Consider the following 24,909-nt stretch of genomic DNA (forward strand, 5'->3'; position numbering starts at 1 on the left):
GGCCATTTCTTTTTTTAGTTCTCTGGGCTAGTAAAGGGCCAGATGCAGCTTTAGCACCATTGCAGGAGCTTTGCTGAGTCACTGGTGTGGCACTGGCCTGCCTCACACACCAAACACCACCATGTCTGCTATGTCCCCTACACAGGGACAATCCATGGAGTGCAACAGGATGATGAGAGAAGTTTTCATCATGTCTTGACCAAATTCAGTAATTTTACATGAGACATGTTCATGTGCTTAGTGATGGTGAGAACTGCTGAAACATCCACCTTGTCCTATCAGACACGCCCACTTTCTCTGGCTTTCTCAATCAGAAGTCATGTAGATTTATCTGAGGGCATGTCCACAAAATGGGAGATAGACCAGGAGCCAGAAACTCGTTTATGAAATTGGGTAATATTTTGAAATTGGGGCATATTTTAAAATTGTGAAATTTTCCCAGCAAGTTGGGAAACTCCCCATCCCTGGAAGTGTTCAAGGCCAGGCTGGATGAGCCTTTGAGAAACCTGGTCTAGTGGAAGATGTCCCTGCCCATGGCAGAGGATGGAATGAGGTGATCTTTAAGGTCCATTCCAACCCAAACCATTCTATGATTCCATGATTATCACTTCATTTATATTTCTCCTCCTCAGACAAATATTGTTAGGGATTAAGTATTTTCCTTCCTTAATAGTCTTTTGTTCACTGATTATTTTTCTTTTTTCTTTTAACTGACTCTTTAACACATTTTACAAAGATGTTGTGAATATCATTTATCATTTATCACATCTGAGTATAATTTACTCCACTGTGCTTCAGTTTCATGATACACAGAACAAAATTATCCAATTGACAGCTCCTCAGCTGAAATGTGCCTGTCAAAACCAGCAAAAACTCTTTTCATTTCTATTTTCCTAATTCCATTTTCACTATTTTAAACACACACTGCTAGGATGATAGTTTAAAAAAATATAAATTAAAAACCAGCCTATCGCAATTTGCATAAACAAAGGATGTTTTCTAATTTCTCTAAGTTACATTGTTCAAATTCATGAGGCTGAGCTGTGAATAAAAATTTTAATGTGTCCACAAATGAAAATGAATCCTACACAGGCAGCATATACAGGATTATCTTCTCTAGCTGGTGCTGATGACTCCACTGGGAAGTCGTATGGGGCCTTTACTGTATTCCTGAATTTTAAATGGCAAAACACTATCCCACTGCAGAGTATTCCCATGAAATGATTTGATAGATAGTAACATAAAAATGAAATTCAGTCTGTTACAACCTCATGTATGAAAGCATACAGACAAAATGAAGAGACCAGTATTTGCTCTTCAGCTGTAGCCCTCAGGAGTGATGCCACATCCTCAGAGCAGCTGCTGGGGGAGTATTCTGTTGCACAAAATGTCCAACACACTGAAGAAACCAAAGAGGGCAAACCTCCAGTTCCCATTCTGCAGATTAATCAGACCACAGGTTGCCAGGGCAGAGAGAGAATGAAACCTGGAGCAGAACTGCAGAAAGTACCTCTTCCCCCTCCGTGCCCTGCCAGGAAGGGTTTTTTTGCTGTCACAGAAATGCTGCGTAACTCATCACTGCCCCACTTCCCAGAACTGCCGTTCTAGCCACCTTGGGGATCCCTGAATGATTCTTCCAGAGCTGCTACAGGGCAGACACAGCCGGTGGATTGAGGAGAAATCCATGGAAACTGGCTGTGCTGCTGTGCAGCATCTGCCCCCTGTGTGCTCCGTCACGCGGTCACCGCGCGGTCACTCATGCAGCCACGCTGGGCTGTGTGACACCGAGTTTACATCTCAGCCTGGCTAACTAGAAATCTTGGCAGTGCTGGGAGACTTCCAGCCCTTCCAGGGTTAGACATCTATCCCATGCTGTTTCTTGTTTCAGTTCATTTTTTTTCTTTACTGCTACTTGCACCATTAAACTGCTGAGGAACCCCTTATCCGCTGGATTATTCCCCCGTCAGCAGCGCAGGACATCAGCACTGATTCTGTGTCTGAAGTTCTCCTCTTTCACATTTACAAGGAGATTATAAGCATTTTATTCTGCAATTCTTTTTTTTTTTTTTTTCTTTGTGCTGTAACTGATTTATTTTGCTTACATTTCTCCCTGATAAATTTTCCTCTCAGTTTCCGACGGGGATAGGTGCTCCTACACTGTCCTCTTCTGTGTCACACCCAGTCTAGGCTCCACCTGATTTATGTCAGCCCTCAGCAACAACAGGAGCTGAGATCAGAGGAGATCTTTTGGGGCAAAACTATGACTATTTCAGCCTTAGTTAAAGGCCAAAGCTCTGGACTGTTCAGGATAAGCATTCCAACAACAGCCATGACAAATAAAGTGGCCAAGAATGTGTAAAAGGCCTTTTAAAATAACAGTTCTGAGCTCTGTCACTTGAATGACTGTGTTTAAAAGCTAAGATACTTCATAAAAATTATGCCCATAATTGCTGAGCTATTTTGAAATATCCAACTGAATCCATGTCTGCAGAGGATTATGAAGAGCAAAGGATTCACAAATTGGCTTCAAACTTGATCCTACTTGGCTTTTCTTACGTTAAATATAAGGGTCTCTCCAAACTCAGCTTGGCTCCGGAAAAGATCACAATATAGGGAACCAGAAGTCACACATTTTCCCAGTCCTCTCAAATATCCAAGAAATACCCACAGAACTGGCATGAATGTTGAGCAGCTCCCAGCTGAAAATGATAGGGAAGAAAGAAAATTAAATTCCCCAAAACCATCATTGTGGTACAGCTCAGAAACAGACAAATCCAAGCAGAAGGTCCTGCCAGTATAGAGTAAATATGAATGCCCCCCTGTTTGTATTAAGGTCTTGATATTGCAAATGTTGCTGTAAAATTACATTTATAAGAACTACATCCAAGAGAGAGCAGATGTGGAGAATGGCCACTAAGATGGCAAAAAAAGAAAACTGGAAACTTTCACCCAAGAAAACTGGAAGAGTTTGCTTTGTTTAGTCCAACAAAGTCAGATCTAAGGTGGAAAATGCCTAAGTGCCTTTTACAAGTAAATTGGGGAGTTTTTCCAGCTCCTGAAGCAAAGGATGGACTTGTCAAAAGAGAAAACAAACACAAACTGGCCACAAGTAAATTTAACCAGGGAATGAGATTTCTAACCATCAGAGTGAAGCTCTTAAACAGCTCTGGGATGGAAGCTGAGCTGGAAATTAAGTTTTTAGGTGGCTCTCAATCTTTCTGCAGCATCAGGCAAAACCTGGTGACTCAGGCAGTCCCCTTGGGCTCTGTTTCATACCATCAGGCAAATAAAAAGAGGGAAAAAAAAATGCTGCAGGGCAGACTGGAGATCCCCAAACATTTTGAGCAGATCCTTCACTGAAGTCAAAGCATGGCACCAAGAAAAGCAGGACCCTGTGACGTGGGCTAAGGCTGCTCCTGGCAGCTGGGATGGGAAGAAAAGATTTCCAGTTTAGTCAGTGAAAAGATCTTGTGCCCCCAGTACAACTGAGGAGAGGAGACAGGCTCAGGGAACAAGACTGAGGACATGGAAATGGACCAGGCTGTACCTTAAGAACAAAGAAGTCTTTAAAAATTCATCTGCATGAATTAAAATCTCTGCACAAAATATGCCACACACTTAAACAAGCACTCTCTTATTGTCTATATGGGTTTTTTTTCTCGACTACACCTTAAAATAAGCAGTGGAGGAGTGTACTCTAATCTGGATTGAATAAGAGGGTTGCATTAGGGAAAATACTGAATGTTCCCATTCTTAAGGCCTGAGATTATTCATAGATGGAGGTAACAAGGAAAAGGGAATTAACTGCTTAATGCAGCTGCTCTAAGACTGGGAATTCTGGATCAGAGAATATCAAGCACACAGGAATGTCATCTAGAATGCAAGCAAGGCTGCCTGGTGTCTGAACAAAGCACACGAAGTGCAGAGCATGTCCCAGTGCAGTGTTCCCAGGTGTGTGACAGGAATCTACTTACAGGGACAGAATATGGAAAACAGGATTCAAAACCCAGAAGTTCTTCCCCGCTGTTAAGTGGAGCTGTTGGAGGAAGGGGAGTTCCTGGTTAGCCAGTTTGATTTTGAGCATCTCCAAGGAGGGTGAGTCCAAAATCTCCCAGGGCAACCTGTTCCCAGAGTTTTTCCCCACAACAGTAGGAGGTTTTTTATGTTTAAGTTGAATTCCCTTTATTTGAGACAGCACCCTTTGCCTCTTGTCCTTTCACTGGGCACCACTGAGAAATATTGAACTCCATCTTTTAGAGTCATCCACCACCAGGAATTTATACACATGGATAAGATCCCCCTGGGCTTCCCCCTCTCCAGGCTCAGCAGACCCAGCTCTCCCAGCCTCTCCTGGCATGTGAGATGCTCCCAGCCCATAACCATCCCAGTGGCCCTAAAGAACAGGTTCATTCCCCTGTTTAGAGCAACTTTTTAAATGGGATAATAAGGATAACATTAATTTAGATTAGAAGATGGTGTATATTGTAATCCACTTCCTTTGTGATAAATGTTTGAGATTACAGAGAGGTTTTGTGCTTTGAAGACACTACATGTATTTATGATTAAATGTTTCCTGAGTGTTAACTTGTCATTGAAGGAACAAATGTTCTCCCAGGCATTTGACTGAATCAAAACAGAAAGAAACACCATATTCAAACTATTGTTTTCCAGACCAAGTTGCCCCTCCACGACCCAGTGGAGGGATCCATTTCTTCTAAGCAAAATGGGGTTTACAATTAAAAGGTGTTAATAAATCTCTGCTCAATGTAGTCTGTAAGCAAACATTGCTTTCATGCTTTGAAGTTTCTTGAACAGGGTTGAGAGCACTTGTGCAGACATCACAGGGCTTGCAGGTAATATAAAATTCGTGAATAGAATATAGCACAATTTCTGCCTTCTGTGGGAACACACATTGAGGGAGACAAAGATCACATCCTTCATATTTCTTACAATTCTGCAAAGGTATAAGGAAATGAACACAGAACAAAGCACAGTGATTTTGAGGGAGCACAATGGCCAGATTTCAGGGCATTCTGAGCACCTTCTGAGAACAACAGCCGATGGATTTCTCACACCTGTGAAATTTAACCTCAGTAACCAAAGGTCATTTAATTAAAAAAAAAACCCAGGTGGGTTGAAAATCACACTCATTTTGGATAATGAGCTTTAGATGGCATCATTGGAGACATCACTTTGTATTTAGGAAGGTTATGGCTTAATAACTTTAAACTTTATTGTGGTGGCTTGAGTCTGTACTGCTGTGGTGGCATAGATGGAAGCAAACACTGGCTGGACACCCAGTGCTTCTCTCAAGCCCCTCACAGTCTCTCATGGATTAGGATCCTGGGTCTGAGCATTCCAGCATTAAAAAATGAGACCTGGAAATCAAGCACACCTGTAGGGGAAACTTGTTTGAAATCAATGGGGCAACCTAAAAGAGAAATGATTAGTAAATCTGAAAGCTCCCTGACTAGTCAGAAGAGGCAACAGATGTTTGTGTTCAGGAGAATTCTGAAGGCCTTCACTCTGCCACCTACAAAGAAAACTGATGGAGTGAAACCAAACAGGGTCACGTTAGAAGGTGGGAAGCCCCTCCCACCCAGAAAGTAGTTTATGAAAAAAGAAACAAGGTTTTTTTCTTGCACTGCATATTACACATCTGAAAATCTGATCAACACAATCATCACCTTATTTCTGAAGAGCAGAAGCACAGCTTTGCATCTTTCACGAGTGACAGTCGCAGCAATCAGGCAGTTCTTGTTATGATTAGAGAATGTACTTGAAAGTTTAGCCTTTTTGAATTTATTTATGGTGGCCTAATAGACAATCTAATTCAGAATTTTGCAGAGTGACATCTGAAAGTGAATTTGGATTTAATTAAAATCAACCAGAGGGAATGGCTTTGGGAAATTAACTACTGAGTTTCTCTTACACACACACTCAGATTCACTGTGGCTTTGTAGAATCACATATTTGAGTGAGACCGTAACTTCATGTCCATAAACTGTCAAGTACCACATTTTTCTCTAAACTTGCCATTGGATATTTTAAGAAATGTCAAATAATATTGTTCTTCCTGGGAAGAGCTGCTGGCTGCCCAGTAGTAGTTAAAACAAGACTAGCACCTTATCACAGTTAGACAGAATACTGGAGTGACTCAAAAGACCCAGGCTGGTTTTCTTTTCCCTTTCTGACACTGAAGATCTGATCTGCAGTTCACTGGGCTTTGTGCTGTTGTATTCCCAATTATAACCTGGGAAAACTCTTTTCCCACATCTATAAGGGACTTTCTTCACAATAGATGGAAACTGTGACCCGAGGGCTGCATGTTTTTATTCCACAGTGTATTCCATTCCACAATATGTGTGGACTGAACATTAAGAACTAAACTACTGCTGAGTCTATAACTGGTGGAAAGAGATGAAAGCCTAATTTCCAATCCACAGAAAGCTTAGCAAGTAAATTATAAGGGTTACAAACTGATGGTTGCTGTAGTGAAAGGTTAAACTGTTAACAATTTCCAACCTAACCTATCTTGATTTTTACTTCTCTCTTTTAAATCCTTCCCTGGGAGGGTGGGCAGGCCCTGGCACAGGGTGCCCAGAGCAGCTGGGGCTGCCCCTGGATCCCTGGCAGTGCCCAAGGCCAGGCTGGACATTGGGGCTTGGAGCAGCCTGGGACAGTGGAAGGTGTCCCTGCCATGGCAGGGGTGGAACAGGATGATCTTTAAGTTCCCTTCCAACCCAACCATTCTATGATTCTTTTACTGCCATTCTGGTACCTTAGAGAGAAGTGGTTTATACTTTGTAGTTCTTGCTACCTGCCCAGAACACTTGCACCTCAGTGCTGGCATCCCTGTACAATTCTATGCCCTGTCAGCCCTCTTAGTTCTGCTTTTCCTGGGGAGATAAAAGAAATCTGACATTGGCCCATAAATCACACAATAAATCATAGAGTTGCCCACAAAGCCCTTTATGTCTCAGTCTCCTTTATCCTCTAGTTTCCCCACCAGAAAAAGCAGGAAGGAATGTGAACAGGAGAACAGAAAATATTTAATCATGAGTATGGAGTGGAAAGAGCCTTTTCCCACAAACATGTGTTCTACCTTTTTGTTGCAGTACCCTCACGTCTAATTTATTCAATATTTAGCAAACATACTCATTTTTATTTCCTTTCTCTGCTTTGATCACAGAACATCTTCAAAGAATATGCCACGTGCACCGCTCACACGAGTGCCTTCATTTAATTGCTGAAGTAACTCCCCACATGTGCTCACCAGGCTGGGGGAGCTTTGCTGCCATGAATCTTCTCATGGGAATGAAAAACTGGGAGGTGGTAAATGAATCATTTTCTCCTGAGTTTGTACAACCAGGGACATCATGGGCACAACAAACACAGAATCTCTGAGGCTGGAAAAGCCCTCCCAGCCCATCCAGTCCTAGCTGTGCCCCATGCCCACCTTGTCCCCAGCCCAGAGCACTGAGTGCCACCTCCAGCCCTTCCTGGGACACCTCCAGGGATGGGCACTCCAAACCTCCCTGGGCAGCTCTTTCCAAGGCCTGACAACCCTTTCCAGGAGGAAATTCCTGCTGAGATGATGATAATGTGACACTGTAAAGGAGCACAGTGTGCCAGAGCAGAGCTTCACTGCGAAGGCAAATTGAGGAGCCTCCCCTCTGCGACAGCCCAGAACGGTCTCCAAAGTGCCACTGCTATTTAGATAACGTTGTGACAGGCACTTTACAAATTACCCAGAATTTATGGGCTCATGGTGACACCATTACTCATGCTGGAAACCAGCGAATAACGGCGGCAGCCCGTCTGAAAGCAGCACAGCCAGACCCGAAGTCACAAGCGGGGCTTTCTCAGTCTCGCTCAGCTCTCTCCCTGCAGGTTTCACAGCAAAAAAAATCTGATTAAATGTTTCCCAGCAGCAAATTTGGGAAAGGGAGAAAAGCTGTAGGCTCTTCTAATGTTTTTTTAAGGATTCCTGGCTGCAGAGTTTAAAAAATAAGAATTTCAGGGGGTCCAGGATTTTTTTTCTCCATCCTTCTCAAGATCAACTACATTTGTCTTACGGAATTACAAAGTTAAGAATATTGCCTTATCAGTCAGCTCCATACAAGCAATAGAGGAGTTGTCAGGGCAATGTTAAAGGTTTTAATGATATGCCAAAGCCCCTTTGGGAGGATACAGGCTCTCTAAATCTTTTTCTGAATGCGATACCAAGTTACAAATTACCCACATCTCGTTCCTGTGCTCTCCTTTATCTCTTCCTCCACTCTTCCTCTATGATTGCAGTAGTTTTTGTATTTTTATTTTCTTTGTGGAGTTGAGCTGTGATCATACTTGATCCTAGACATATGAGCCTCTTTCTATGAAAGGGGAACACTTTTATAACCACAGCAACAAACTTCTTTGTGACAAGATTTATCTCATTCCTTTTTATGGTGGTGAGGCTTTTTCCCCCTTTAATTACCCAACAGAAGCAAAGTCTCTCATCCTCTCCTCATCTTTATGTACTTTGCTTTCAACCACTTCCAGATGACAGCATGGAACAAAGTTTTCCATCTTAATTCAGCCACCTTCTCTTATGTATTTGGACTGACCCATGCTACAGAGAACAGGCTACAGAGATTGTACTGACCACCCAGTGGAAATGTCTTCTTCTACAAGACCTTCTCAGAAATATTCTTTATCCCATATTAAATTAGCTCTTCACAGGTTCTGTGAAGATCCCAGCACTTCCAGACCTTAAATGTGGAGAGAGATCTCAGATCTCATCTCTTTATTCCCACTTGGGCAAGCTGGGAAAGGCCCTGGGGGTGCTGGTGCCAGCGGCTGGACACGAGCCCAGGGGTGCCCAGGTGGGCAAGAGGCCACTGGCCCCTGGGCTGGGTCAGGAATTGTGTGTCCAGCAGGAACAGGGCAGGGATTGTCCCTCTGTGCTGGGCACTGAGAGGCCCCTCGAGGGCTGTGCCCAGTTGTGGCTCCTGCAGGAGAGCCCTGGAGGGGCTGGAGCGTGTCCAGGGCAGGGAAGGGAGCTGGGAAGGGGCTGGAGCCCCAGGAGCGGCTGAGGGAGCTGGGAAAGGGGCTCAGGCTGGAGCTGCTTTCTGTCCCCACCTGAACCCTGCCCTGCCACTCCCCTGCATCCCCACTGGCACCTGCACCACTCCCACGTGTGGAGTGCACTGGGAAACCCAGGGGGTTGCCCACCTTCTGCTCCACTCAGAGCCATGGAATCTCAGGATCACCGAGTCTGGAAAAGCCCTCCCAGCCCATCCAGGCCCAGCTGTGCCCGATGCCCAGCTTGTCCCCAGCCCAGAGCACTGAGTGCCACCTCCAGCCCTTCCTGGGACACCTCCAGGGATGAGCACTCCAAACCTCCCTGGGCAGCCCCTGCCAAGGCCTGACCACCCTTTCCATAGGAAAATTCTTCCTGATGTCCAACTGGAGCCGGGAGCAGGACCTGGCACTTGGCCTTATTGACCATCACACTGTTGGCCTCAGTCCATGGATCCAGAGTGTCTAGATCCCTCTGCAGAGCCTTCCTGCCCTCTAGCAGATCCACAGTCCCACCCACATTAGTGTTATCCATGAGTTTACTGAGGCTGTACCAAATTTCCTCATCCAGATCATCAATAAGGACACTGAGCCTTGGCGAACCCCACGAGTGATCATCCTCCAGCTGGATGTGGCACCATTCACCAGCAGTCACCTTCCTCTGGAACGGTTTTTAAACCCTGTCTGGGACACCCTGTGTCTGGAGAGGTCTCAGTCACGCTCTGGAGCTCCATTTCCCTTTTATTTCCTGAAGAATCACAACCAGGGAATCCCAGGCAGCCCAAAATCTCCTTAAAAGCTGAAAAGGCTGTGGCTGATCCACTGTAGCCCCTGGTAGCAGCAGCTCTGGCAGGTTTTGAGTGCTGAATGGTGATTCCCAGCCTTTGGCATCTCTCGGCTGAAGGAGGAGACCCCAGCATGGATACAGCCCAGGGACTGCAGCCTTGGCACAATCTTTCTGGGATGAAGAACTGACTGGCATTTAGCAGTGCAAAGCCTTTTGTGCAGCGAGGGAAATGTCACGAGGAATTTTCTTTCCAGGGGAACGCGTGGGCCGCACTTTGCAAACAGATCTTGCAGGGCAGAGGGGGACCCTGGGGAAGGGACCTTCACTTTGTTTGCAGCAAACAGAAGCAACACTCCACCTTTTTAGGGGAAGGTAAATAAGTCAACGTGCTGACATCAGAGGGGAAGCTCCCTCCCTCTTTGCCTTCACCTGGCCTGCATTGCTGCAGCAAAGCCAGAGGTTGCGGAAAAACACGAGATGAAAAATAAAATAGCCCATAACTCTGCAACAGTTGGGAGGGAGTTTTAGCTCATTCTCCATCCCTTTCACGTGCTGTGTTGAAATATGAGGCCATGAAGGAGGCCAAAAGACTTAAAAAGCCTATCATGAGGTAATTCAGCCACAAGCCCTGAGCAGGGGAACACAATGATGGCAGTGTGCTCGCTGTTTGCACAGAACTCGAAATATCAGAGCCCCACAGACCCTAAAACACACAATTAAAAATGAAACAACTCCTCGGGGCCCAGAGATCACCTACATCTCCCTCTCTGAAAACATTTCACTCAAGCATCCTATAAAATTGGTAATTTCTTGTGGCACCTGCACAACGTAGCTGTTGAGAAGGAACCCACGAAGGACCTCGGGTCACATCCCTGGGTTTGTGTCCTCCAGTGACCACCTCACAGGCCTGTGCTCTGTGCAAAGGACAGAAGGTTCAAGCAACCCCTAAATGCTTTTCCCAGCTTTGGGAGAAGCAGAAGAACATTGCCAACCTGTCCCATAGGAGAACCAAGTTGTCCAGCAGGACCCTACAAGGGAATTACTCACAGAGGAAAGGGGGTCAAAGAAATGGACTGCAGGTTGAGCAACCACAGACCTGCTCCTGCATTGGTGTCCTCCTCAAGGCTCTCCAAAGCTGAAGGCAGAGCCCAAGAAAGCAGCAAGCAGAGTTTTGCCTCTTGGCCACAGGGCAAAGGTGAGTTTAAGTCCCTTTTGTACGCACAACTTCCCTGAGCATTATGGACCAAGCACCCCCAGCTGCTGGAGGGGTTCTGGGTGACTTCAGGCATTGGTGAAGATGGAATGGAGGTAATACCAGCAGGAAAGAGGCAGTGAAATCCTCAAATCCAGTGCTGAGACTGAAACCGAGGCCAGCTGAGCACTGGGAAATCCCTGCTGGCAGCAGGTGGATTCCAACACAGGCAGCACAGCAGCCACAGACCTGGCCTTTATCGATTGCATCGTGTTTGTGGTACCCATAGGATGGCAAAGATGTCCAAAAAAATAAATGGAATTACAAAGCAGCCCAGCCTGTTTGGACACGCACTTGCCAAGAGGGCCACCTGCCCCCAAATCATTTGTTACAGGGCTTCCCTGCTCTGCAGACCACTCTGAACAAATGGTGTTTAAACTCCATTTTCTTATTTTGCAGGCTTGATCCTATAATCACTGCTAATGTGGCTTTTACAGCTGCAGGATCAGACTGGAGAGTCAAAATAAAAAAATCAGCTGCAATAATTTCAGTGCCCTGTTCAACTGAATCAGTGAAGCACAAGGAAAAACAGGGCATTTTCAAAAGGGTTAAATACACACAGAAGAATTTTGTCTCACAGAATCATCAAGGTTGGAAGAGATCTGCAAGATCATCCAGTCCCACTTTCACCCCAGCACCACCATCTTCAGCCCTAAACCATGTCCCCAGGGTATTAAATAAAGATCAAAACACAGACCAGTTTAAAAACTGGATACTCTATCCTAAATTATTAGCATAGATTTATAATCACAGTTTTCAAAGTGGAGAAATCAAATTATTCATGTCCCATAATGGTGATATAAATCCTTCTCAAGTCATTTTAGCTGCTGTATTCGGATTTCTGTTCTCAACAGCTGAAAACAAGAGAAAGGGGTGTTAGGAATAGCACAGGACTGTCTTGGATTTTCTTGTAGTACTAGGGAAAAGTTCATTTAAAGAGAAAATCTGAGCGTGGCTGGCTCAACCAGACGGTGGCACTATAAGCACTTGCTATCATAAGGGCAGTATAGATGGGGGGAAAAAATATCATAATAAAATAACTAAATGAATAATTAAAAGAAAACAAACCAGGGTAACAACGTTTTACACCACTGCAGCTTTTAATTTATGAGATATCTTTGCATAAGTGATGGCTAAGCATACATGAATTGCCTGTGTTGCCCAAACCTTCAGCTGAACCAGCGGTGTCTGAATAGAAATGGAGTAAGAGTGTCCTGTGGCATCTTTTAAAAAGCTTTCAAAACAAAAGCCAAAACCTCAAATTGCAGGGAAGGATCCCAGTGGGCTGCCAGACGACCTCGCTCACCACACCAGCAACACCAGCACATGGATCTCAAAACATAACAAAATACATCAGCACAGAGCGCTGAACCCAACACCAAACCAGAGCACAAATGGCACAAATTCGGGAGGGAAGTCTGACTGTTCTGCTGGCAGTGCCATTTCTGCCATTGGGTTCTGCGTGGCCAAGGTTTCCCCCTTAAAGGTCACATCAAAATGTTCAGGGCCTGACTTTTCACAGAAGTGTGAGTCCATGTGCAGGGGCAGAATTGTTCATGGTGTGCAGGGAAAATCAATCCAAAAACGTGTCTGCAGGCACAGCAGGTGCTCTGCCTGTTGGAGGCAAAAAAGGAGACATGAAGCCCTCTGGCCATCACCCTACCCAAACTCCCTGGCTAACAACAGAGATTCTTAACCATTTTTTCCTACTTTAATTGCATTTTCCACTGTTTCTCTACAGACTTCTTTGCCTTCCTTCCTGCAGCACTTCTTAGGGTTATTCCTTTTTAAGAACTGCTTCTCGTTTTCCCAGGTAGATCTCGGAAATGTTCTACTTTATCATTCTTGTGGAAAGTGCAAAATACCAATTGTCGTTGGCCAGCATTCCTCCTCTTCCCTGACATCAAGAAATGACAAATTCCTAAATACTGCTTTAAATTAATTGATTTCAGAGCGTCTTCCAAATGAATCCTGCACCACTGCTGGTGTACAGATGGGGCAGCATGAGAGAACTCACTGACAGTGATCCTGAAAACACTTGTTCATATAAATAAATTTATGAGACCATTTGATGTGGCTACTCAGATACAACATTAAATTGCTTGTGTGCAAAAGTGCTTGAGGACCAAGCCCTCATCCACTCACAGCAGCTGCAAGTGGCTTTTCTTCTCCTTCTTCAACTACCTTGATAAAAATCGTCATTTTCAAGCAAAACATTGTTTTTAGCAATAGCTCCTCAGAATGGGAAGGGGGAGGGAAGCAGTAAAATCCAAAGTTGCAGCAAAAAGAAACCATTCTGATTTGAAAAACAGCACAGATTAAAAATAAATTCCTTTTTTTTTTTCCTTTAACCATGAGAAAAACCATACAGTCAAAATTTCCATGTTGAAATGTCAAAAATTGGGTTGCCAGACACAATTTGAGGTTTGCTAACACCAACAGCCTGTTTGACGTTACACTGTGACATTTCAGCTACAGAGATATGAGACTAACATCAGGGCTAATAGCAATATATAAATACATACATTTGTATATAAATATATAATTTGCCTCAATTACATAAAGTTACTTTTTTTTTCATGGCAAAAGCTTTGAAAATAACCAGACTCCAGAAGGCCACCTTTCTTTTCTCATTTTTTTCCTGGACTAATGGACACATGGGGAGTTACCTTGCCTTAGATTTACAAGAGGTAAAATTATTGCTGTGTTCAGGTCCCACTCTGAAAGGAAAATGCTCTGATGAGGGAAAACCCACAAATTATATATATATATATATATATGTGTGTGTGTGTGTGTGTGTGTCTATATACATGCACACACACTCTATTCATTTCTTTGTTAAATTTTCCTTCCTAGAATGCAAAGAAAGCTACGGATATGTCTCACAGTGAATTATCAGACTGACTAAGTACTTCCTTGAGGAAACAAAAATGAGGAAATGTAGCCATGGTTTGCTTCTTGCTTTTCTCAGGAAAAAAAAAAATATATTTTTACTTCTGGTTTCCCAGTGAAGAAAAAAAACCCAAGCAAACAGAGACAAAAACCCCATCCTCATGGAGACATGAGCTCATTTCTGCACACTTCAACCTGTTACTCATTCCTACTTGGTTCCTCTTGTTGGATGGCTTGTCCTTGCTCAACTCATGGAAAATAAATTCATTGAGGCTTTATCAGGATAGCAGAGCAGCAAGGAAATAGGTTACACTGCCCTCTGATATTGAACTGCTTGTTGAGGCCAGAGCACTCAACAGGACCCATCAGAAATCTCACAGGAGATGTTCAATCACCACACTGGGGCAAAGGGAGGAATTGAAGTCCTCAGAACTCAGGGACAATCTGCAGCCAACCCCTGCAGAGCTCCTTGCACAGGACTGCACCACACAAAATCCCTCTGATTTAACACACAGTTTAAGCCTTTTTTCACTTTTTTGACTCTTTTCACAGAACCCCAGAATCATTTAGGCTGGAAAAGGCCTCCAAGGTTATTGAGTCTAACCTTTGACTGATTTTCTCCGTCTCCTTCATTTCTCTGCCACATCTTTTCTCTTTCCCAGCAGTGATCTGATGACAATGGGAGCCCATAAGGGGGAGTCACACAGGGCTCTGGCCCATTCCATAGAAGCACAGAATTTTTAAGGTTGGGAAAGACTTTTCCTATCATCAAGTCCAGCCCTCAACCCAGCACCACCACCACGTTCACCATTAAACCACGTCCTCAAGTGCCACATCCCCACATTTCTGGAGCCCTTCCAGGGATGGTGACTTCCATTTGCTAGGACTGCAATGAGAATATTTAAGGATATGTGGCCCCTTCCAGCCTGTGATTCTATGACCATAGAACTAAACCAAGGTTTGCTCTGTCAGCCAAGCCTGCTCACCTGGCAGATCTTCCCTGAAGGGTTCCCCATGTTCTCAGTGCTGGCAGGAGCAGGATCTGCCCCCAGGTGAGATCACTGGGTTCACCCTGCCAGGCTGCTCTGTAAGTGCTGACAAGAGGAACCCCAGATCTTGCTTTTTCAGACCCACTATCACTTGCTAATTTTGGCTTATCAGCAATACAAAAAAGTAATTTCTTTTCCCGGATTTGGTCATTGCCTTCCTCCTCTTACCACAACTTACAGCTCAGGATAATATACGTGCTGTGGTATAAAATGGAATAACAACCTCAACAGAGTTTCCTCTTAAAATGCTTCAGTGCTGTTTCCTCTGAGTTGTTTTCCTCTCTGCTCAGGCCAAGCTCCCTCCCCGTGCAGAGCTCAGATCAGAGTCAATGAAGCAAACTCCCGTTATCTGCTCAGTAAATGATCCTGACAAGCCTCAAGTTTGTCAAAGGGCCCTTCTGCCTGTTCCAGGCAGGGAGCAGCATTCCTTCTGCAGAGAGCACTGGGAAGATGCTGGGAGAGCCCAGGGACAGCAGGGTCACCCTGCCTGGAGCTGAAGCGAGCGCGTGATGTTCAACCATCACCAAAAAAACTGTTGCAATGGACTCACTCCACAGGCCCACTTGTGAAACAGAGTCTGTAAAGCCTCAGAAGATGCCCCCAGACAGCCCCCAGATCCCTGGTGCTTCATTCCAGTGCAGTGCAGAACACGCCCAGCACTGAACTGCCTCAAAATCAGGCAGCCTAGGGGTTTCAGGAGCTCATGATGTGACAAGCTTCAAGATATAAATTTCCTCAGGCTTTATTTCGCCACATCTGTCTGGAGTGCAGTGTTAGCACAGAATTGCACCCCCAAGCAGGGCCCAATTCACCCTTAGGGTTCCAGGGAGGTGCCACAATGCACAGAGACCCTCAGGAAAACACTGGTTTGCTCAGCCTGAAACACCCTGTGTTCACTCAGGCTCTGGTTCAAAGGGTTTTCATCAGCATCACAATTCCTGGCCTGTCCTCCTCAGCATTGGGATTCTTTAAAACTACAGAGCTCCATGGCCACGGGGAACAAGGATTCTTTGATGGTTGAGGACTCCCTGAAGTCCTGGCAATGCTGAGCAGCTTTGCCAAAGTGCCATCCTTGCACTGCAGCTGCATGTGGCACCTTTTTCACTGATTTGTCAGAGATTTCAGAGAGGGAGAAGGATCAATTCTGCCCACTCTAGATGCAAATCCAACTTTAGAATGATTTTTTTTTTGTGGATTAGGAAAGAAGACTGGTTTTTGGCTAGCTTTGTACATAAATACTAAAATACTAAAACTCCCTAAGCAACAGCTCTAAAACAGAGCTGGGATAATTCACTGAAGTCATCAACACTCAGGAAATCGTACACATCTTTTAGTGGCACCTCAGACACAAAACCAAACTCTCCCTGGTGCTGTAAAACATAGAAACCGAATCTAGATTAAAAAATACATGCTGCTATTATGTACCATCATTGCCAGGCTTCAGCAGAACTAAATCATCTTCCAGCTAACAGAGAAAGCAGCCTCAGCTAAAAGCAGCGAGAATAACTACAGCAGAAATCAAAAGTGGTGCTACAGCAGTGACTGCAGAGGGAAGATAAAAGCCACTGACAAGAACAAGCCAGGTTGTGACACAGCTTTTCGTGAGCTGCCTCATTACAGGAAAGGCTGCCAAAGTCAGGCAGGCTCTCGATGTCGATAAATTAGAAGCAAAAATGGAAAGATAAAGCTTGCTGAGAAACCAAAAGGGAACAAGTAGGTGGCTGTGGTGGGGGAGCAGAGACTGCTCCCAAGAGCTGCTTTCTGGCGGAGCACTGAAAGTGCGAAGGAGGCCAAGACAAAGTCATTCAAGTTGTCTGGGGGGAAAAAATGACAGACCTCTAATTAAAAAGTTTGTGTGTGGGAAAGCTGTATGTGGTCCTGGACAGCGGGGAAGACGGCAAACTTCATGCTGGATCAGCAGCCTGGTGCCAAATGAAGACTGAGGGACTGACAGAGGATGCAATCCCAGTGTGAATGGATGGGCTTGATCCCCTGGCAGATAAATCTGGTGGCTGTTTGAGGGTCTTTGCCTTTCACATTTTGGCAACACAAATAGAACCGAACCCAGCTGAGCCCCTCACAGACCGTGTGGGTCAGCACAGCCTGGGACAGAGCCCTGCCTCCCCTGACACACCAGCTCAGCTCTCCTGGCCCAAAGGCTCTTTAATCATAGATTATGATCCCTTCTCATTCCAGATAGAGGTCACTAATCCCACAGGAGGGCTCTAAGCAAGCCTGGATTTGACAATCTTGTTCCTACTTCAGTCTTCACTCTGATGCTCCTGCTGGCAGCAGGGACAGAGGTGAGACATTTCCAAAGTGCCCTCACGGCCATTCTATCTCCTGGAGAGACAAACCTGGAAACACTGGCACAGGATGCCCAGAGCAGCTGGGGCTGCCCCTGGATCCCTGGCAGTGCCCAAGGCCAGGCTGGACATTGGGGCTTGGAGCAGCCTGGGACAGTGGAAGGTGTCCCTGCCCATGGCAGTGTTGGAATGAGATGATCTTTCAGGTCCCTTCCAACCCAAAGAATTCCATGATTCCATGAAACCCCTCCCACCACGGGAGAGGGCACTGAGGCCTCACACTGCTCTCCCCCCTGTCTTGGAGTTGTCAGGGAAGGTTCACGTGTCAGGTTGACCACTGAGGACATCCCAGGAAAGCCAGGGAAAAAAACTTACTGGAGGCAATCTAGATAGAAGGAGGCAGAGGAAAATTCAAAGGTGTTTCCTTTTGAAAAGGGTGAATAGAATGATCACAATTCTTACTCTTCTTCAAAGGGACCCTCCCTCCAGGGACAGAAACTTGAAAGATTAAGAAAGAACGAGACTCACCTAGGCAGAGTCAGAAGTGGAATGAGAAGTGATCATTTTATTCTGTACCTTTTTGTCTGACTTTTGAATGGGTATGAAAAAAGTTCTTCATTTCAAAACTGGCAGGAGACACACCTTCCATCACAGATAAACTCTTCCAGGTAATCCCATCAAAGCCAAATACTGCTTAGCTTGTTTGCCATACAGAGACCTACTGATTCCAAACCATCATTTCCCTCTTCCATTCATCACCTTCAGGAAGGAAACACTCTTCTGGAATGCACATGTATTATTATCCCCACACAAATTCATTTAAAAGGCATAAAAGTGCCCCCAGCCTTGCCCTCTAGTCACATATGGCAGTGACTAAAACCTCTTTTAATGCAATAGCAACATTAAATATTTGCAATAAGAATCTGACAGTAACCAGCAGAAGCTCCAATCAAGATAAGAGGCTGTGGTGTGATTTATTGACTGTCAGAAAGCTCTTGGTAGCTGCACTGAGCTGGAAAACCTCTCCACATCATGTGGAGGAGGCACAAGTTAACAGGCAAAGGTCAGAGGAGCTGGAGCTTTCCTGCCTCCCCCACAGACTTGTAACTGCTCATATAAGGGGGGAAGGGAAACAAATCAAATGGAGCTGCTGGGAGCAGCTCAGAGCTATTCCAAAAGTATTGTCCTCCCTAGGTCCTTCCTAAAAGTCAGGAGGCAGAGGAGACAACATTAACATGTTAGGATTAGACATTAAAGGAAAATGTATTAAGGCATATGAGGTCTAAAATATTGTGGGAATGGGACCATGTAACCCCCTCTTAGGGGACCTGTACCAAAAAAAGCTGTGGGCATCATGTCTAGTGGCTTGTCACTGTCACACACACTGTACAGCAAAGATTGGATGAGAGAGAATGATTAGGAAATGTGATGGTTATGGTTAGAAAACCACACAATAAGACATGAGGAGATCAGAGAACTTACACTTGGAAAATGCCCCATCAGAGCTTTGTTTATTTGGCCCTACAAGTGTGCTGTACATTTCCTAAGTGACTGGGAAGGCAGAACAAAGGCAGGGATTTCCTGTGGCCTACCTGTGTGTGCCAGCAGGTGAGATACCTGCACAGAGAGCATCACCCAGGCCCCACTCACTGCCAGGGGACAGCAGGGAGCGGAAGGTGCTTCATCTGCCCTGGTCCATATCTGCAGTAGAAGGAGGTGAATCATGTCCTGCAGGTGTCTGAACCTCCCCACTGAGTGCAGGTGGAGCCTGGGTGACTAACTGTGACACAGATATCAAGGACACTGCTTCTGGTGACAGTAATCCCTTCCTACTCCTGTCCATCCCATCTGTGTGTGTGTCCAAGCATCCGTGTGCCTCAGTACAGAAGGTGTGGTGGGTGTTTAACTCCTTTTGAGAGTACAAATCACACTTGCTGGTTCTGGCCCAGGAATCTAATCCACAGACCCACCTGGAAGGGGCTCTAAGTCACAGAAGTATAGAGGCACAAAATGGATTGGGTTGGAAGGGACCTTAAAAATTGTCCACTCCCACCCCTGCCATGGGCAGGGACACCTTCCACTGTCCCAGGCTGCTCCAAGCCCCAATGTCCAACCTGGCCTTGGGCACTGCCAGGGATCCAGGGGCAGCCCCAGCTGCTCTGGGCACCCTGTGCCAGGGCCTGCCCACCCTCAAGTGGGGAGGAATTTCTTCCTAATATCCAATCTAACCCTGCTGTCTGTCAGTTTGAACCCATTGCCCTCTTGTGCTGTCACTAGAGGCTCTTGTAAATCAAGGCTTTCATTTGCCTTCACCTCCCAGAAATTAGTGTTGTCTGGCCATGACATGTGACAAGGGACATGACCCTGGCTTGTAGGACATGTCACCCTCCCTGCTCCCAGCCCCAGCCAAGCTCTCTCATGTGAAGCTCAGCAAAGCAAAGGAGGCCCAGCAGAAACCTGCTCCTAATAGGTGAGGAAATACACGTCAGAAGAGGCAAGTTCAGTTAATTTTTTTCTTCAAAAGGGCTTGTTGTGCCTTAGAAATTCAAACCTTTCTAAAGTGTCAGACTAATCATCAGCCTCAGGTTCAGTGGAGCAGAGAAGTGCAGGCTTAGTTCCAAGCAGACATTGGCCAAGGAGGGACTTAAAGAAGCAATTTTGCTTGCAGGAGACCTGCCCAGAGCATCAGAGCCCCTGCACAGCCCTCCAGCTATGAACACCTGCCCCTCCTCCAGTCAGCAGCAGAGCTGCCACTTCTTCCACTGCCACCAGAACTTCACCCTGGTCATCATCTCTTTGTTTGTGTACAGGCAAATATTACAACTTGAAGGCAGAAACTTTATTATCCTGTAAACAACTTTTTGATAAGCCATCCCCTTGCCCTTCCCTGTTCTGAGTTGAAAGACTAACTTTCTTTTACTGCCCAAACAACCCTCCCATATCAGGTTCAGTTTCTTTCCTACCACTTCATCAGAATGTTTGTTCTTCTTTATCACCCAGATCAATGTTTATCCTTGTGGGTGGAAACTGCTCTCTCTGCTCACCACGCTCTTATCACGTTAAAGTTTAACATCACTAAAGAGGTAGTAAATGACAACTAAGCCTGCATAACCAGAGAGGCTTAATTTATTTAATTAAAGAATGCATTTTACTGAGGAAAGCCGACCATATCATTCCCAGACGGGATCCTAAACACATTTTTCACAGTAATGAGCCTCCACTGACTGCCCATGTTTTGATAATGTAACTCCACCTTAAGAAGTGTCTGGCACAGTCTGATCCCATTCTGGCTTCACATCACTCCAACAGGTAACTCCATAGTTATGCTGTTGACTTACAAAGGACTGGAATCAGATCTGTCAGCTCTGTGTTTATCAAATTCTCTCTTTTGCTTTTTTTCTAGCTGCAGTTTCCCAACAGTTTTTAAAGCAGAGGAGAATTTGTAATACTTTGGTTTTTTCAAAGGTTTTTCTTGACTGTCTGCTGAGAGAAATGTCTGCTTCAAACTCCCGTGCCAGCACAGTTTAAATGAGGGGGTTTGCTTATGTCCTTTTGTGGATTAAATCATTATTGAGATTACTTTCCAATTTTAACAAGCTTTCTAGTAATTATTAGCCATTGCTGGGTAAACCCTGAAGTGCCTGGGAGTTCGAGTTCAGTTCAGATAAACACACAAAAGTTCAGATGCTTATCCAACTGCTTGCACTTCTTCAGTCTGCAGAACACGTCTGGAAGCCTATCGAGCTCCCCATCTCTCTGCTCCCACATGCCATGTCATGCCAAGAATGCTCCAGTTGCATTTTTTCATGGTGCTTTTGCAGTCTGGTTTTGGTGCTGTGCAGAACCAAGAGGGGCAAAGGTTGGTGAAAGGGGAGAGGATGGGTGAGGCCTTGAAGGGAGTTCCCTCCCTCAGAGCACAGGCTGCTTTCAGGAACCTGCCAAAAGCTGTGGAGTGACCCAAACCTTGGCAAAGGGCTGGCATCACAAAGAATTTAAACCCACCTAAGCCTCGTGGGCAGTAATAACCTTCCTCCACATCTCTACACCCTCCCTCACTCAGATAGGATCTGGTCCCTCAAACTGATTTAAAATTTCTCAGTGCCCCCTGCACCAAGCACTGCCCCACTCTTTGCCTTTAACTCCCTCTTAGACTCCAGTGGTGTCCAGACACTGAGCTGAAGTCCCCTGGATTCAGAAGCTTCCCTGGATTCAGAAGCTCCTGACAAGGATGCTTGCAGCACACCTCAAGCAGGCCGCGGTTCCTCACCAAGGGCACTCAGAGGGATTTAATTTTAAATAATGCCACAGCACACCCACACCTGCTAAGGGAATGAAAGGGCTGGAAACAGCACCCTACAGCCTGTGGAGGGTCCAAAAAAGCACTATGATATCTAGTGATTTATAAGAAAAAGATATTCAACCTGCAGTAGTACTGGAGCATTTTCCAAAATGCTCTAATTTAGGTTTTCTTTACTTTTTTTTTTTTTCCATAGAATGCAAGAATCACGGAATGGTTTGGGTTGGAAGGGACCTTAAACCCATCCAGTGCCACCCCTGCCATGGCAGGGACACCTCCCACTGTCCCAGGCTGCTCCAAGCCCCAATGTCCAACCTGGCCTTGGGCACTGCCAGGGATCCAGGGGCAGCCCCAGCTGCTCTGGGCACCCTGTGCCAGGGCCTCACCATTTCTCCTAGAATTTCTTCCTAATATCCAATCCAAACCTTCTCTATTTCAGCTGAAATACATTCCCCCTTGTCCAGCCACTCCAGCCCTTGTAAATATTCCCTCTCCAGCTTCTTGCAGACTCCCTTCAGGTCCTGGAAGGCCACAGTTAGAGCTCTCCTGGTCTCAAGGAATAGCTTGAAAAGATAAAGCAAATTCATCTCACACATTTTGAAAACAAACACAAGAACCCTCAGCTTACATAAGCCAAAAAAAAATCACCATTTTAAGGCCGCCTGTACTTCTGTGTAGCTCTGCACTCTTTTCTCTCTCCTCTAACATACCACATGGCCATTTTGTACAAATGAATTATCACATTCACCTCTGCAAAATATGTTGAAATATTTTCCCAGAGCTGCTAAGTGAAATCTGTTCTTTTGTTACAGAGCACTGCTAGCCACAACTCCATATGGAAACTGAAGGCTTTAAAGTCTTGTTCTTTAAAGTCTTGTTCATGTAAGATGGTCCCTCCTTTATCTATGAGATGGAGAGAACAGACTGTACATGTTTTGCACTAGGGGAGGTTGGACAGCAGCAGGAATTTCCCCATGGAAAGGGAGCTCAGGCCTTGGCAGGGGCTGCCCAGGGAGGTTTGGAGTGCCCATCCCTGGAGGTGTCCAAGGAAGGGCTGGAGGTGGCACTCAGTGCTTTGGGCTGGGGACAAGGTGGGCATCGGGAACAGCTCGGTCTCAGTCGAGATTTTTTCCAACCTCAGGGATTCTGGGATTTTGTCTGTGAAGAACAAGACAATTAAACCAGGAAAAAAGGAGGTGGGGGATACGGGAGGATTAATCCCATTGCACTACAACTTTTCTTATATAGTGAAAAGGAAATACAATTAGGAGGAACATATTAAACACACCTACACAGATATCTAAATATCTCCCTGGTGCACTCATACTCCTGCCTGTGGAGGGAACAGGCAGGCGCCGCTTCCTTAATCAAATTAGAAAACTAAACTTAAAATTATCCCCCTCCAGAGAGATATTTACACCTCCAAACATATTCAGCAAAGTAGAATATGAAGCTGAAAGGAAATCACTGAATTATTTATTATAGTTTTCTAATGTTCCAGGCTTACAATTTCAGACAGTAAAACGTACAGTAGAAAATGACTGATTACAGTGTACACCGGAAATTTTGGGGAATTAAAAGATAGCTGCTTTGCATAATAATTGCACACTTCCATTTCTGGTGGAAAATTAAAAAGCCATTGCTCCTCGCTAAAAAAGACTATAATTGCAAATAAGGGAGTTTGGGGATGGGGGAGGGAAAGAGAAAGGAGAGGAGGAGAGAAAGAATGATGGCAAAGGTTCACGTGGAGGGTAACAGTGAATTAGGTGATGCTCCATTAAAACAGCTTACTGGCTTCCAAATTTCAGCCAGTAAGGAAATGAGGTTTGCACCTTTTTGTTAGGTTAATGCGCTGCACACACAGTCAGGACATTGGTGTGCTGAGATGTCCAACAGCATGGTGGAAAACTTGCAACTGAAGGCTTTTTCAAAGCAAATTTTCCCAAGGAATAGGTCAATTTATAGCCTGGGAATGGTCCCACACAAGCCTCTGAACGAACACTGAAGTTGTTCTCCTGGTTTTTCTTGCAGTTGTGACAGAAGTCTTCACTTACACAAACCAAAAGCTTTCACTGTGTTTGTACAAAAATCACACAGTGCCAGACTTCGGTGGCCTTTTGGGGGAATTCACTGAGGTGCTGCTGAGGGCAGCTCATGAGCAGGCAGGAGGTTCCTGCATCTCATCTCTCTGAAACGGAGAAAAGCTGGGTAATGCTTGCTGGGCGTCCTGCAGGGTGCAGCTCATCCTGCCCATCCCACACAGATGCACTGGCTGACCCAGGGGTTGCTTCCAGACCTGGCCAGGAGCTCAGGAAGGTGCTGGCTCATCACAATTTACACAGAAGACCAAAATTATGATCTAGAACATATATCCTGAAAAGTTCCTTGAGAACTGTTAGGCATGAGGAGAAAATAAAAATAAATGAATAACTAAATAAATAAATACATAAATACCCACTAGTTCACAACCAGCAAAGTGAAGCAAAGCTCCTCTAAAACACAGGAAGAGCAAAACTGGGGTGTCAGAGGGAAGGAAGCAGAACAAGTCTCTGTGGAGAGCTTGGAAAAGGCATTTGGGGATGTGAGACATTCCTCTGGTTAGACCCCAACCTGGAACATGGCATGAAATTCTGGTGTCCCCAACACAAGAAGCACATGGAACTGATGGAGCAGTTCCAAAATTGATAAGGGAACTGGAGCACCCCCCATAAGGAGACAGGCTGGGAGAGCCGGGGATATTCACCCTGGAGAAGAGAAGGTTGTGTGGAGACGTCACAGCATCTTCCAGGGTCTGAAGGGGCTACAGGGAAGCTGGAGAGGGACAATTCATCAGGAGTTGGAGTGACATAACAAGGGGGAACAGCTTCAGACTGAAATAGGGGAAATTTAGATTAGATATATCAAGAAATTGTTCCCTGGGTGCCCAGAGCAGCTGTGGCTGCCCCTGGATCCCTGGCAGTGCCCAAGGCCAGGCTGGACATTGGGGCTTGGAGCAGCCTGGGACAGTGGGAGGTGTCCCTGCCCATGGCAGGGGTGGCACTGGGTGGGTTTAAGGTCCCTTCCAACCCAAACCATTCCATGATTTTACAGTATGTATTTCCAGACGTGAGAGCTGTGACACTGATGCATCTTCTAGGAGGAAACCCATCTGCAGATGACTGACAGCTACACAAAGATAATCTCAGTGTAAGCAGTCAGTACAAAACCAAATTACACAGTAGATGTGCAGTAAGTGCCAACCTAATGGGAGGTTTTTGTTTTGG

This window comes from Corvus kubaryi, unplaced genomic scaffold, assembly GCF_017639235.1.
Source record: "Corvus kubaryi isolate FWS band 111438036 unplaced genomic scaffold, C.kubaryi_AGA036_p1.0 133, whole genome shotgun sequence".
Classification (NCBI taxonomy): Eukaryota; Metazoa; Chordata; class Aves; order Passeriformes; family Corvidae; genus Corvus; species Corvus kubaryi.